Consider the following 13,887-nt stretch of genomic DNA (forward strand, 5'->3'; position numbering starts at 1 on the left):
GCTTTCCATTCTCGTCCTCAGGATGGGGACCTCGGGCTCAGCGAATACCTCACATGCCCGCTCCATGGCCATGCCCCTTGCTCTTCGCCAGCAAAATGGGAGTGGAAAGAACCTATGGCACTTTCTGGGCTGAAACACTCTCGAGCCTGTGTGCAGCCCCTCTCGCCTCTCTCTCCTGCCTCAGTGGACCCAGATGCCACAGCAGGGGAGGAGAGCCTTCAATAGCCGCGTCTCTGAAGTAAGCTGACAACAAGCAGATTAACAGAAGAAAACCTATGCACATATATTGATTTTAAATATCATGTGCTTGCAGCATCGCAAGAAAAAGCACAAATACCCCCAAATCCAGTGGGATCTGAGAACTTATATGCCATCTACACAGGGGAAGTGGGTAAAGGGCAACTCAGGAGAGAGTAAATGATTCTTAGGAAAGATGAATGGACCCTTAGAAGAACAGATGGGAGGTGTGATCGTTCATGACCTAGTTTGTCTGGGTGTGGTGTTGGCACCCAGGTTCCTCCTCTGTGATTAGGCTCAATCCTCCCTGGTTGATGGAACTCTCAGGAAGGATGGTTAGGACAGTTGGGTCCTTTTGGAACCTCTGTATTTAGGCAAATAAGGAGAATTCAGAATAAACCTCTTTCCTCTCTGCCTTGGCTGTTTATCAAGTGCCTTCAACTCAAAATAATCAACATGCCAAAGCAGCACATCGTAGGGTAGCATGTCCCGAATTTCCCCACCACACCTGGAGGTGGTGGCATTATAAGACAGAGGGACCCTGGATGTAAGGGCCATCATCTAAGAATCATCTCCAAGAAAAGCTGCCCTGGAAAGTCATCGGACTCACATTGGATTTCACATAAATAAAAAGTAAACCTTTGCTGTGTTAAGCCATTAAGACATTAGGGTTTATTAATGCAACAAAGTCCATCCTATCCTGACAAATACAAGGATTTAAAATTGTTTTTAATTATAAAAGGAGTACATTTAAAGAAAATATTGACATGATGGTCCAGGATATAATAGAAATTGTGAAGGTGGTACTCAAATGCCACTTAGTGTTGCAGAGTCTTGAAGCTGATCCTCCAAAAGAGTTGAAAGGCATGGCGCGGCTGCCCTCACTAGGTCCCCTGAGAGACCAGGACCAGGCCGGGGTCAAGTGCAGCCTAGGGCTACAAAACACAGCTAATGGAAGTAGGAGTTTCAGGCATCAAATCTGAGCCTCTGTCCCCTTGGAACCTCCATGGATTAGCTCATTCTAACAAGTGGAGGTAGCCTTAGGATCATTAGGGGCTGAGAGAAAAGACTTAACATTAGTCTGACAACACAAGTGTGATGTACTCTTCCTTCCTTTTCTTTTATGAAGCCTGTTCCCGAAGCCCTGGTGCTTCCATGGATGGCAGGTGGATTCAACACCATGTACTTCAAGGCTAAGTTTTCCTTTCCTGTCCTCGTGCTCTGATTTGGCCTAAAGTCCAAATTATTCATTCATTCTCATTATACCAGACATGGAAAGGGGTGCACGCATATTTTCATCTTGGGGATGATTTAATGTATTGATCAAATATACTGTTTCAAAGTGGGAAACAAAACCCATGGGGTTGATTGCTTCCAAGTAAATTCCTTTTCCCGAAGAAAGATCTGGGTGAGATCAATCTTAAGACTTAGACGTGTCTGGGGGCGCCAGCTCCCTGCTCAGCGGGGAGCCTGCTCCTCCCTCTGCCCCTTCCCATCCCACTCATGCTCTCTCTCCTCTCAAATAAATAAATGAAATCTTTAAAAGAAAAAAAGAAAGACTAGGCCCCACGTGTGTGGCCCAGTGACAAAGGAGGGAAAGCTCACAACAAATCTAACTCCAACGCTGGTTTTGCTGTTTGCCTTTGAGCAAGTTGCTTTACCTCTCTGGGCCTGCGTTTTCCACACCCAAAAAAGAAGTATTAATGGTTACCTCTACTAGGTAACTAATACTGTGGTGAAAGCAGATGATGGACACGGCACTGCTGTGCAAGTAGCACCAGTATCGGCTAAGGTATCCTGAGCTCTCACTACATAGTAGGCCCTATACCGAGCACTCGACACACTGAGGAATTCAAACTTCAGAGCCAGCGAATGCAGAAACCGTTATGGTATCATTCCCTTTCACAGGTGGGAAAACCAAGATTTAGCTGGAAAGAGCACGTAGCTTGCCTATGAAGTCATTCCATTACTAAGTGGTGGAACCAGAACTCAAAGTCGGGGGTGTGGGCAGCCTGGGGGCTCAGCGGTTTAGCGCTGCCTTCAGCCCAGGTCCTGATCCTGGAGACCCGGGATCGAGTCCCACATCGAGCTCCCTGCATGGAGCCTGCTTCTCCCTCTGCCTGTGTCTCTGCCTCTCTCTGTGTCTCTGCCTCTCTCTCTGTGTCTCATGAATAAATAGATAAAATCTTAAAAACAAAACAAAAACAAAGTCGGGGGTGTGTGGTCCAGAGCCCTGGGCCATGACACTTCCTTGCCCCCAGAAAGGACCTTGTGCTAGGAAATGCAAAGTGTAGATTGTTACCGACTCCCTGATGTGATTCTTGGGACTGTCACACCGCCCCAGGCTTTTCATCTAGGGCCAGCCACATGGGGTTAACCTGAATAATCAGAAGAGGGCGGGAGTGGACAGGCAGCAGCCAGCACTGCCAGGGTGCCCCAGGCTGCTTAGCAACGAGAGAAAACAAGCTGTGCTCTAGAAGGAAGGGAAATGAGCTTGAGGGGTGGGTGGGAGGAAGGCGGGTGGGAGGAGGAGGAACTGGGTCCTGCCAAATCCGGGAGTGTGCGAGCAGCGATGGGCACCAGGAGTGCTGGCGCTTGGGAGCAGCAAGAGGATCATCTGGGGGGGCCCATGACCTCAGTCAAGTGCTTCCTTGTGAGGAAAGAAAGGCTCTGCCAGGTGGTTCACGTCCTGAGGTCTCTTTAGTTCCCTCTCCTCGGGCCTGTGGATGCTGTAGGGGACATGGGGATTCTGAAAGTTTAAACTGGAGTAAAATTCACTTAAGAATCTGAATACTGGGATCCCTGGATGGCGCAGCGGTTTGGCGCCTGCCTTTGGCCCAGGGCGCAATCCTGGAGACCCAGGATCGAATCCCACATCGGGCTCCCGGTGCATGGAGCCTGCTTCTCCCTCTGCCTATGTCTCTGCCTCTCTTTCTCTCTGTGACTATCATAAATAAATAAAAATTAAAAAAAAAAAGAATCTGAATACTTTCTCCTTATTGTTATCTCGTCACTATGCTTATGAAACGTCAGGTCCAACCAGGAAGGCAGAAAATGGAAACACCTGATCATCTAAGGGTGACCTTAGCCATGGTATAGAAACTTCCCACAGATGGTGAGCACAAGTGCCAGCCCTCAGAGGGCCTGGACGGTGTAAGCATGGCCTGCAGATGGGCCACAGAGAGGACGCAGCTCTCCAAAGCCAGCATCTATTGAGACCCTTAGAGGAGAAAATTCTAGACGATTAGGATAGTTCTAATGTAGCCACACTCATCCAGGACAAAAAGTATGAGACATTTCACACTTCGATCTAAAATTTGTAAGAAGGTAAGATGGATGCACATACCCTTCTCTAGTAGGGATGACTTCTGTTCTGTTATAGTTAGAGAGTAGGGAGAAGCTAGACCCCCTCCCTCCAAATACCTCCGTGAACATTTTATTACATTTCTAAGGAATTATTGTTAATTTGTTAGGGGTGGTTATGTTAAAAAAAAAAAGGAGGCATTTTGAAGCAGGATAAAATGATATGCTGTCTGGAATATGCTTTCAAATAATTCAACAAAGAATAAAAAGGGAAAAGGAAATGTTGCAAATCATTGATAATTGTTGATCTGAGTGATGAATCTATGAGGCTTGTATTATTCCTACTATTGTACTGGTCCGTCTACTTTTATGTGTGTTTGAAATTTTTCATGAAAAGGAAAATGTATTCATGGAACAGACACCAAAAGACTTCCAAATGTGCCCAGGATGTATTCCTTTGGTTTAAGTAACTTCCAAACATCTATAAATTCCAACAAAATCTTCATGCCCCAAATCTCTCTGTGCTCTAACACTTTTTGAGAATTAATCAAGCAGATGACATTGCAATTAATATACGAAATTAGGACAGTGATAAATTAAGGAAAGAATTTGTTTGGGGAAGAAAGAAGGGGCATCAGTAAGCTGAAGTGTGTGGAAGTGCAGAAACCACACTGGGTTTGGGGGAAGTTTTGGAGAATGTCTTCTCAAAGGCATTCTCTGATGGGAATGACAAATGAAGTACCACGGATGGAAGACCAGGATATCTGGCCACTAGCCTGATCCTTGCCACATGTCTATGGACATGTCGTTTGTGTATTCATGTCGAACATCTAAAGCACCAGTGCAAGGGAAAAAAAAAAAGACACAGATGGCACCTTCCGGTCCTGGAGTTGCTTAGTGTTTCTCGGGGAGGATGCGAACTAAGAAAGCTCCATTCATTCAGCATGGTTCAGCAATAAGTGTGCACCATGGGAAGGCATTATGGAGTTGTTGAGGCCCCAGTGGGAGGCAGAAGGAAAAAGAAGAGCTGAGTACAGGTAAAAAGGGGAGATGCTATTGCAAGAGGGAGGAATCGCACATGATAATTTGTGGATGTGTGCTGCAGATCTCCACAGATCTTTAGGCGGCTGGAGCATAGGGTGGGGTACAGGGGATTGGGGATGTGGCATATGGAGAAGTAGGCTTGACAGTTCTGCTTGACAATTCATTCAACAAATAATTACCCAGCACCCAGTGTGTACTGGGCAACGTGTAAGGGACCAGGAAATGGCAATGACCAAGACAGAGAAAGTCCTCACCTTGGCAGAAATCGCACTGGTACAGAGGAAGGAGAAGACAGTGAAGAAGACAAATGAAAATGGAGTATGAGAACAAGAGGTATAGAGAAGAACTGGAGGTTGGAGATTGTGAGACACTGCCTAGGGAGGCTGGCTGGGGAGGAGGTGGGAGAGGACCCACCGCCCATCGCACCCCCTTCTGATTTCTACAGATAGAAGGGCTCTGGGCAGATGTTTGAGTGGACCACCTACTAAGTAAGCTCGATGTCTGATCACATGTCTTATCACTGGGTGACTCAGGTGTGACCAGAACAAGAAGGACAAGCCCACGCCCAGGGCTGCCAGTAGTTGCCACCTTGGCACATGAAGGGTTGCTCCTCATTCTTGTGGCTGGCATCTCTGTCCATGTGTCCCAGCAGCAATGGCCCTGCTCCACGGAGAAAGTCAGGCCTCACACCACCAGCTGGAAATCTTTCTTATTTCAAAAGAGACACATTGTCCTAAAAGGCACCTTGCATTAAAAACTTCAGAATCAAAATTTCTTTAAAAAAAAAAAAAAAACAAACTTCAGAATGGAAGAGAGTGCCATTGTGTCCTATAATTAGCCGAAGAGCCATGTTTTGTTTCCTGGTGCAGGTTGGTTGTACAGCCGTTTGTATTTGTTCTGCTCCATTAGGTTAATTTGTTTTCAGATATAAATTAAAGTTGCCTTCCCAAACCCACTGTGCTGTCTTTTCACAGAAATACCCCATTCTGTGTTTAATGAGTTAGCAGGTTTTGGAGATGCAGAGGGATACCCCTTTGATTTAATACTCAAACTAAAAAAGGAAAACTGCCCACTGGAGCACAGAAATAATTAAGCAGTACAATATAGAGTGGTATATGCAAAAGCCACATGCCTGGGGCAGGTCAAGTGTCTTGGTGTGGCATTTGCCATTACACTTTCTGCATCAAAAAACACATGGCCACTGGGAATGTCCAACAGGAATTCCACTGCCCCAGGCCGTATCTCGCAGTGCAAAAATATCAGGAATCATCCTGAGGTGCCTATAGCCATCTGGGTTGGTTAATGCAAGAGAACAAGCTCCCTCCATTGCTGTAATTGCCTAGGAAGGCAGAAAGTCCCCTTCCCCTGACACATCCTTCCACTTATTTGTCTGTGTGCCACGATCACCACCATCAGAGGTTTCATTAAGTCAAGACAATTGCTCTAGACTAGGGATCAGCTGGACTGACTACATAATTTGTGGGACCTAGTGCAAAAGGAAAATGTGGAGCCCCTGGTTCAAAAAATAGGGGAAAAGTGCAATGTGAAACTAAAATAGAGTTTTTTCCTTCTGCTCCAGTCTCTATCTGAACTAGTTATGATATTTTTTATTTGCTATTTAATGCCATGCCAAGTAAAGAAAACAAAATTTTAAACTGTTAGTAGGCTGAGTGAAGTAAGTCCATCGGAGAAGGACAAACATTATGTGTTCTCATTCATTTGGGGAATATAAATAATAGTGAAAGGGAATATAAGGGAAGGGAGAAGAAATGTGTGGGAAATATCAGAAAGGGAGACAGAACATAAAGACTCCTAACTCTGGGAAACGAACTAGGGGTGGTGGAAGGGGAGGAGGGCAGGGGGTGGGGGTGAATGGGTGACAGGCACTGAGGGGGGCACTTGACGGGATGAGCACTGGGTGTTATTCTGTATGTTGGCAAATTGAACACCAATAAAAATAAATTTATTATTAAAAAATAAAATAAAATAAAATCTGAATCTGAAAGTGTAAAAAAATAAATAAACTGTTAGTAGGAATTTTGCAATGCCAATTTTAAAGGCAAATAGAAGTGCATTTAACTCATCCATGAAATCACCAAAATTATACAATTTGCATTTCATAGCTCATACATGCATATGTATTTTGTTCTTACCAGAACGGTCTAAATCCTGCGGGAAATAAACTCAACTTGCTGCTTCTTCTTTTTTTAAAAATTATTATTGGTTTAAGAAAAAACCCCAAATCAATACAGCTTTTATTGCATCTTTAAAATATCACAAATAAGTCTGAAAAGTCATCTAGCATCTTGTTTTTTCTGTAGCTGGACAGATTACATCTTCTTCATTAGCCTGCTGAACTATTCCTTTTTCAGAAACATAGATACCACCCCCAAATTTTCTGATATACTTGTTTTTAACTGTCCTGGCTTTCTGAATCAAAGCAACTGAGTTGGGATACAAGTTCAGTGTCATTTCCTTCAAGAACTAACTCCTCTTTCTGGGCTTGAGATACCGAACAAGTAATACCTGGTCTCACCTGAACACTGAGAATGTATTTTTCACCCAAGAAATTTTGGATTTCAACAAGAGAACCGTTCTCCTGAAGAACAATGTTGATGGGGAAGTGAACACATACCAGCCTCATCTTGTAACGGAAGCCCAGGGTAACAGCCTTGATCATGTTCCCCACATGACTACAGATAGTGTGGACAAGAGCCAGTTCTTTTCTAGTTCCCACCATGTGTCAGCTAGTAGCCTCTTCTTTTTCTTTCCAAGGAGACTGAATTCTACATCGATGCGATTGAAGTCCCTCTGGGGCTCTTCAAATAACAGTGGGTCCCTTCGGAGTGATGACATTTTCTGGAATGTTGGCAGTCTGACTGCTGAGAATGGTCTTCATTCTTGTGATAGATGCCGCAAAGAGCTAAACTCCACTTGCTTCGTGATCACGCACCTTCTACCAACACCATCTGCCTTCAGCTTACTGAGGAATAAGGAGAGAAAAAGAAACTATGGGCTGGCCTATCCTTCCTTTTCCTTCTCATCATCATGTGCAGGACAAGTGATTTCTAACACAGTTAATAGCAACTTGTCAGTGTTCATTTCTTCATTTTGACAAAAGGACCACGGTTTTGTAAGATCTACGCGTGAAGTGGAAATGGATGGGAGAGGGTAGATGGGCTCTTTCTGCATTATCTTTGCAACTTAGATGAGTATCTAAAATTATCCCCAAATAAAAAGTTTATTAAAAAGAGAAAAACTTTTTTTTTTTTTTGCATGCATCTTGCCAAGAATTACTAAGTTAAGAAGAAATTAAGGCATACCAGCAGTATTTATAAAACTTGCCAGGTCAGATTCACCTAGGGTGAATTCTCGTACCCTTGTGTAAAAGATTCTGGTTTATTAGGTCTGCAGCAGGATCAGACCCAGGCCCAGAGTTTTCATAATAAGCACTCACTCTGAGGAGTCTTATCAGACAAGTTTGGGAAACATTGCATTGGAGTAACAATGGAATTAGGATAGCTTTAAGAATAAGGTAAATTCAAGGCCACACTCCAGCTATGTGACCTTTTATCTTTATTTTATTTAATTTATTTTTTTTGTACCGCGTTTTTCACTTAACACCAGATTGGAATCCTACTTGCCAGTTGTGTGGCCTTTGAGGTACTCACTTAACTTCTTAGAAAATTCATAGTGACAGAGTCATACTATAGAACCACTGTGACATTTAAATGAGGTCCCTGTAAAAATCCCTGCACAGAGCTTGGCATGCCTAGGTTTATGTTATGGTTGACCCAAACACCTTATATTCTGATTTTTTTTTTCTCCAGAGGAGAACAGAAGAGGTTAGTACACTGTGACCATAGTTCTTGAACTAGTTACACCCAGACCCATGAACTTTTTTGCAGAATATTATTAAACCCAGTGAATAGGATATATGACTTCCTCTTTAAGTTTTCCTTCATCTAGAGATTGTGCTTGCTCATTCATTTTCTAACAGATAATGGAGAGATATTTGCCCTTCACTGTGCCAAATGAGGAGAGTCAGCCTGGACGTTTCCGCAGGCTTCTGCCTGAGGGAAGGTCGCTTGATTGCCTGCACAGAAGCCCCAGGCACAGCTGTGGCATGTGAGCAAAACCCTTCTGTGTGTCCTCCTCCCTTCCAACCTAGCCACCCCAGCTCAGGCCCCAGAACAGCTGGGATGTTTGATGAAATCCCTCCCTTGGCAGAGGACAGGAAGCAGTGTGGGTAAAATATGAACACCACTTAGCGTTGTATTTCACGGGAAATAAAGGGACAGTAAACTCCTTTGGCTGCTTTTTGTGTCTTGACGTCTTGAAACTGCTGTCTCTTTGGGATGGAGAGAATCACCCTATCACAGGTCCTGAGATAGTATACCACAAGCCGCTAGTTCCCTTGTCTCTGACAAAATGATAAGTTACAATGTTATAATCTGTGGGTATATTAGAAAAAAAAATTCAAGGCACTGAGAAGATGGCCATGTAGCAGGCATTGGCCAAGAGGCTGATTAGATTAAAAGGGAATGGAGGGATGAGGCTTAAGAGGAAGCATGAGGAGAGGACACAGTTGGGAGTTGAGGGTTGGCCACAGAGCAAATGGAAGGTCATCCTTTATACAAGGAGTGGATGTCTCTGGTCTGCTTCTCTCAACATCTCTGATGGCAAAACTTACCCTACCCCACCCTCTGGCTTTCCACCTGTCAGTACACATGGCTGAAGATAGTGGCCCCGAGCCCCAGAGCGCTACCTTCTCCAAGCTCTGGCACAACCAAACGTCCGTCTGACGTTCCAGCTCCCAGAGCAAGAATCTGTCTTGCTTTGTGTCCAGCGTGGATCGGGAGTGAGCCAGCCTCATGGGGTCATGTGAGGTAAGCATGACCTGCGTTTGCAGTCCTTCATGGGGTGGGGGGAGGGAGGAGCAATTCTCCAAGAAAGGGGCTCGGTCTCACAGAGACCCCAAAAGATATTTAGCACAGGTGGAAAATGACTTGCTGCTAATTCAGAGAATTTTTTTTTCTTTTTCTTTTTTTTTTTTTTTAGCACCTTGGTTATCTTCTTCATAGCTGCTCGGTTCGGCAATTTGTTAGTTCTGCATTACACATTTGGATGTTGGAATCTGGAGGAGAAAGGAAACAAAGTGAAGGAAGTTAGTGATTCTGGCTTTAAAATTATCTGCAGAGGCGCACTTGGGTGGCTCAGTGGTTGAGCATCTGCCTTTGGCTCCGGTCGTGATCCTGGGGTCCCGGGATCTAGTTCCACATCGCCACCCCCCCCCCCTCAAGGAGCCTGCTTCTCCCTCTGTGTCTTTCTGTGTGTCTCTCATAAATAAATAAATAAAATATTTTTTCAAAAAATTATCTGCAGAGTCTACAGACACACCCAGACTGCTGTCGGTGTCCTCCCTCCCTCCACGCACTTGACATTCAATTCACATCGGGGAAGAAACACACAAGCCCGATTTGGGGCCCGGAGGAGGGCAAGGGCGCCTGTTCCCCCCCAAGCGTGGCCTTCCAGCGCACAACTCTCCGAGGGAAACCGCAAACAGGAGAGGCTATAAACTGTGCACAGAGGAAGAAAGGCAGGGTGGAAAGGTTAGAAATGAAAAAGGATCTGATAGCAGGAAAGCTGGTTCAAATTAATGAGACAATGCGAGCCTTGACATTCTTGATGGATGTCAGCGGTTAAGTGCTAGCTGGACCTTCTGAGATTACAACCTCCATTCAAACCCCAGCCCCGGTGGCAACCTGAAACCCAAGGCCATGGGCGGCCGCGAGCATCTGTGGGCACAGCCCGGATTAGTGCGGTGGCCTTGGGGGACCCTTCCAGGCGGCTGCTTCCTCCCTGTGTACCAGTTACCCCGAAGCCAGGTGTGCTCCGGGGGCGACGACAATACCAAGTAATTAAGATAAAATGTTCTTGGCTGTGTCTGCGGCATATTCCTTTATGCCAAGAACAAAGGGTGAGTTGATGAACTAATTTTTTTGGTGGGGAAAACGGCAGCACCAATTATGAAACGAATGCTTGGGATTCTTGTTTGTTTGTTTTTCAATAGCCCCATTATAATTTCAGTTCAGATACTCCAAAGCTCCTGCTCCCTAATTTATTATCCTCTGGGATGCAGTAATTGAATTTCACTGGCGTCATTACCATCTCCACAAACAAGCCAGTGCTCTGAGCTCCATCAGTCAAAGCCTGTTCGGGGCCCCACAGGAGCTGTGCCCAGCGTGGATGTCACTCTGGGCCCACGAAGGCGAAGGCCGGCGTGTGTCCCTGGCCGGGGACACTGGCTGCTGCTCCGTGCAAACCGGGCTTCCAGACGCCAGCTCTGCGGGAGCCAGAGTGGGGGGCACTCGCAGGAGAAGAGAGAAAACTCTGGGACTCGGGAACTCCCAAGACATTGCGACCCACATCACCAGATGGAAACCCTACTGCAGCCAAAAATAGATGAGCTTCTGGGAGATGGGCTCTACATACTTGGTCGAGAACCAGGAAATTCCACAAGGAGATGTTAAAATTCCATCTTTAAAAAAACAAACAAACAACCTCCCCCCTCCCAGATGGACAGCCTACATCCTCTTCTTCGGACATCCCAAACAGGAAAGTAAGATCATAATTTTAGATGTGCGTTAGGGCCACATGGATGCCCGGAGACCATCTGAATCCGGTCTCCTTGTTTTATGTTAGAGGCTCAAAAGGGTAAAATGAATTAATGAATTTTTTTTTTTTTTTTTTTGGTAAAATGAATTCTTACCTCGATGTGAGAGTTAATATTTTTTTAGAAATTCACATTCTTCAAAGATTTACCCTCAAATACTTAGGGAAGCAGGGAGGCAGAGAGAAAGGGATACAGTGTGCATACAAATGGGCTCAGGCACGGCTTCCGTGGGGCCCTGGGCAAGCCACTGAACTAAAGCCTTGATTGCTTTATCTAGAAAGTGGGAATGGTACTACAGGCTTCTGGGAGGACTGAGATAATATGAGCCAGTATCTAACAAAGCACTTGGCAGCTGCCCTTAGCTGAATTTCATCCTACTGTGGTGATTGTCAAGGAAATAGATAAGGTATTTTTGACCTATTTCATAACAATGAGGAAGCTAAGAGGCTGAAAGAATGGGATGCTTCTGCAGGAGCTGCTCCTCAAAAAGTTCCCACCATATTTGAGGACACAGGGAAGAAGAAAGGCCCCGCCCTCCAGTAAGCACACCCATATTTCTGAAGGCATTAGGCCAAGGACTTGGGGTAATTTTTCTGGGCAGCTAAAATTCTCATACCACTGGGAGTTTGCATAAGCTTTGGGGACTTAGGTCCTCTCTGACCCAGAGACCATATTTCAACTCAGATACTGTCTGTGTCCTCAAACGGATGGCTCTCCTGATAAATGATGAAGGAATCCTACCCCTTCACCCCCCAAACTTTGCTTTCTCATGTCTTGATTCTTTGTTAGGAATAAATTAACTGTTCCCACCAGTTCTTCTCTTGGTTTCATGTTCCTTTCCTGTTTCTTTTAATTAATAAGCAGATACCTGGGGGTGGGGGGTGCCTGGATGGTGTCCAACTCTTAGTTTTGTCTCAGGGTCGTGATCTCAGGATCATGAGATTGAGTCCCGAGTCAGGCTCCGCACGCAGCAGGGAGTCTGCATAAGATTCTCTCCCTCTCCCTCTGCCTCTCCCCTCTGTGCTCACTCTTTCTCTAAAATAAATAAATAAACCTTAAAAAAGAATCAATTGATTTCTGAATTCTGTTATGGGCTGAACTGTGCGTCCTCCCACTCCATAAATTCAGATGTTGAAGCCCTAATGTCCAAGAACCTTAGAATACCACATTATTTGGAAATAGGGTCGTTGCAGAGATAATTATTGTTAAGGGGGGTCATCCTGGAGTATACTCCAGTATAACTGGTGTCCTTATACAAGGGGGACATTTGGACACAGACAGACACACAGGAGAACGTTGCAAGGAGATGAAGGCAGAGTGAGCCAATGCGTCTATAAACTAAGGAATGCCAAAGATCGCCAGAAAACGACCAGAAGCTAGGAGAGATGCTTAGAGCTGACTCTCCCTCACAGTCCTCAGAAGGAACTGTCCTGCCCACACCTTGACCTTGGACTTCTCACCTTCAGAACTGTGAGACACTGGATTGTTATTGGAGCTGATTCATGGTACTTTGTTGCAGCAGCCCCAGCAAACTAAAGCCAATGGCAACTACTTCTTTCTGGAAATAAAGCCTGTCTCATCTTATTAGTCTTGTCCCAGGACTGCTGTGGACTGAGCACTTGGCCCCCTCTCTCTTACACCCCCCTTCCCACAACAGCTTCCATGGGGCTCTGCTTCACTATCATTTAAGCAGAGTTGGTGCTCTCTGTACACTGAGGTCCCAAAGTTTGCCTCTAAACTCCAGTCCAGAGAGCAGTTAGCACCATGCTGGGGTGGGGAATGGGGGGCAGGGGAGGGGCAGACAGCACCAGCACCATCCAAGGTCACATCACTCACCTCTGGCCTCCCCTAATCAGATGGCAATCATAGCCTGAGAGATGATAACACAGATTGTCTTTGTTTTTCAGCCTTATTCAACATCCTTATAAGGAAAAACTATGCCCCTTGAAGTCTTGCAGATCAGAGTGGCTATTACAAATGAATCTGAGCTTGCAGATGAGAAACTGATGTCATATTCCCTTGTCAGAAAAAAAATTAAAAGTGGAAAGCGTAAGAAATGAAATATTCTTGCTCTCTCTCTCACACACACACATACACACACATCACCTATAAATACAAATTCTTTTCCACCAGATTGTACCTCCTTTTATGGATGTGTATTCACAAGAATAGATATATTGGTTTCTGTCCCCTGGGGTAATGATGATAAATATGCCAAGGTCAGTAGCTTCATCAGCCATTGAGACTGCTCACTCTGGCCCCAGCAGATAATCATTTACCTGGTAGGACTAGTCGCCTGTACTTCAATTCATGCCTCATGGCGTGGCTGAAATGTTTCTTATCTCACAAAAACACTTGTCTTATTGTGTCTTTCTGGTACAGAAAGAAATTCATAAATTATTGCCGTGCCTTGGATTTTTCAAAAAGTCTTGGTCATGATTCTGTGGGGGGGAGAAGTTACTAAAGGATGGAGAGAAGGTGGAAAGTCACCAGCGTGTGTACAACAATATTCTGTTCCATATCCTAGAAAGTAGAAACTCAGGTTTTGGTAGATCCCAAACATCTGTGATGACAAATTCCTCCTATTGTGACTCTTTTTCTAGTAGGACTAAGACTTAATTTAAAAA

General features: G+C 45.0%; 1 pseudogene; it reads right to left on the minus strand.

Annotated features, from left to right (window-relative positions):
* Positions 1 to 6,882: 6,882 nt before the first annotated feature.
* LOC112915798 (large ribosomal subunit protein uL6 pseudogene) lies at positions 6,883 to 7,483 on the minus strand (annotated as a pseudogene).
* Positions 7,484 to 13,887: the final 6,404 nt, after the last annotated feature.

Source organism: Vulpes vulpes, chromosome 7 (genome assembly GCF_048418805.1).
Source record: "Vulpes vulpes isolate BD-2025 chromosome 7, VulVul3, whole genome shotgun sequence".
NCBI lineage: Eukaryota > Metazoa > Chordata > Mammalia > Carnivora > Canidae > Vulpes > Vulpes vulpes.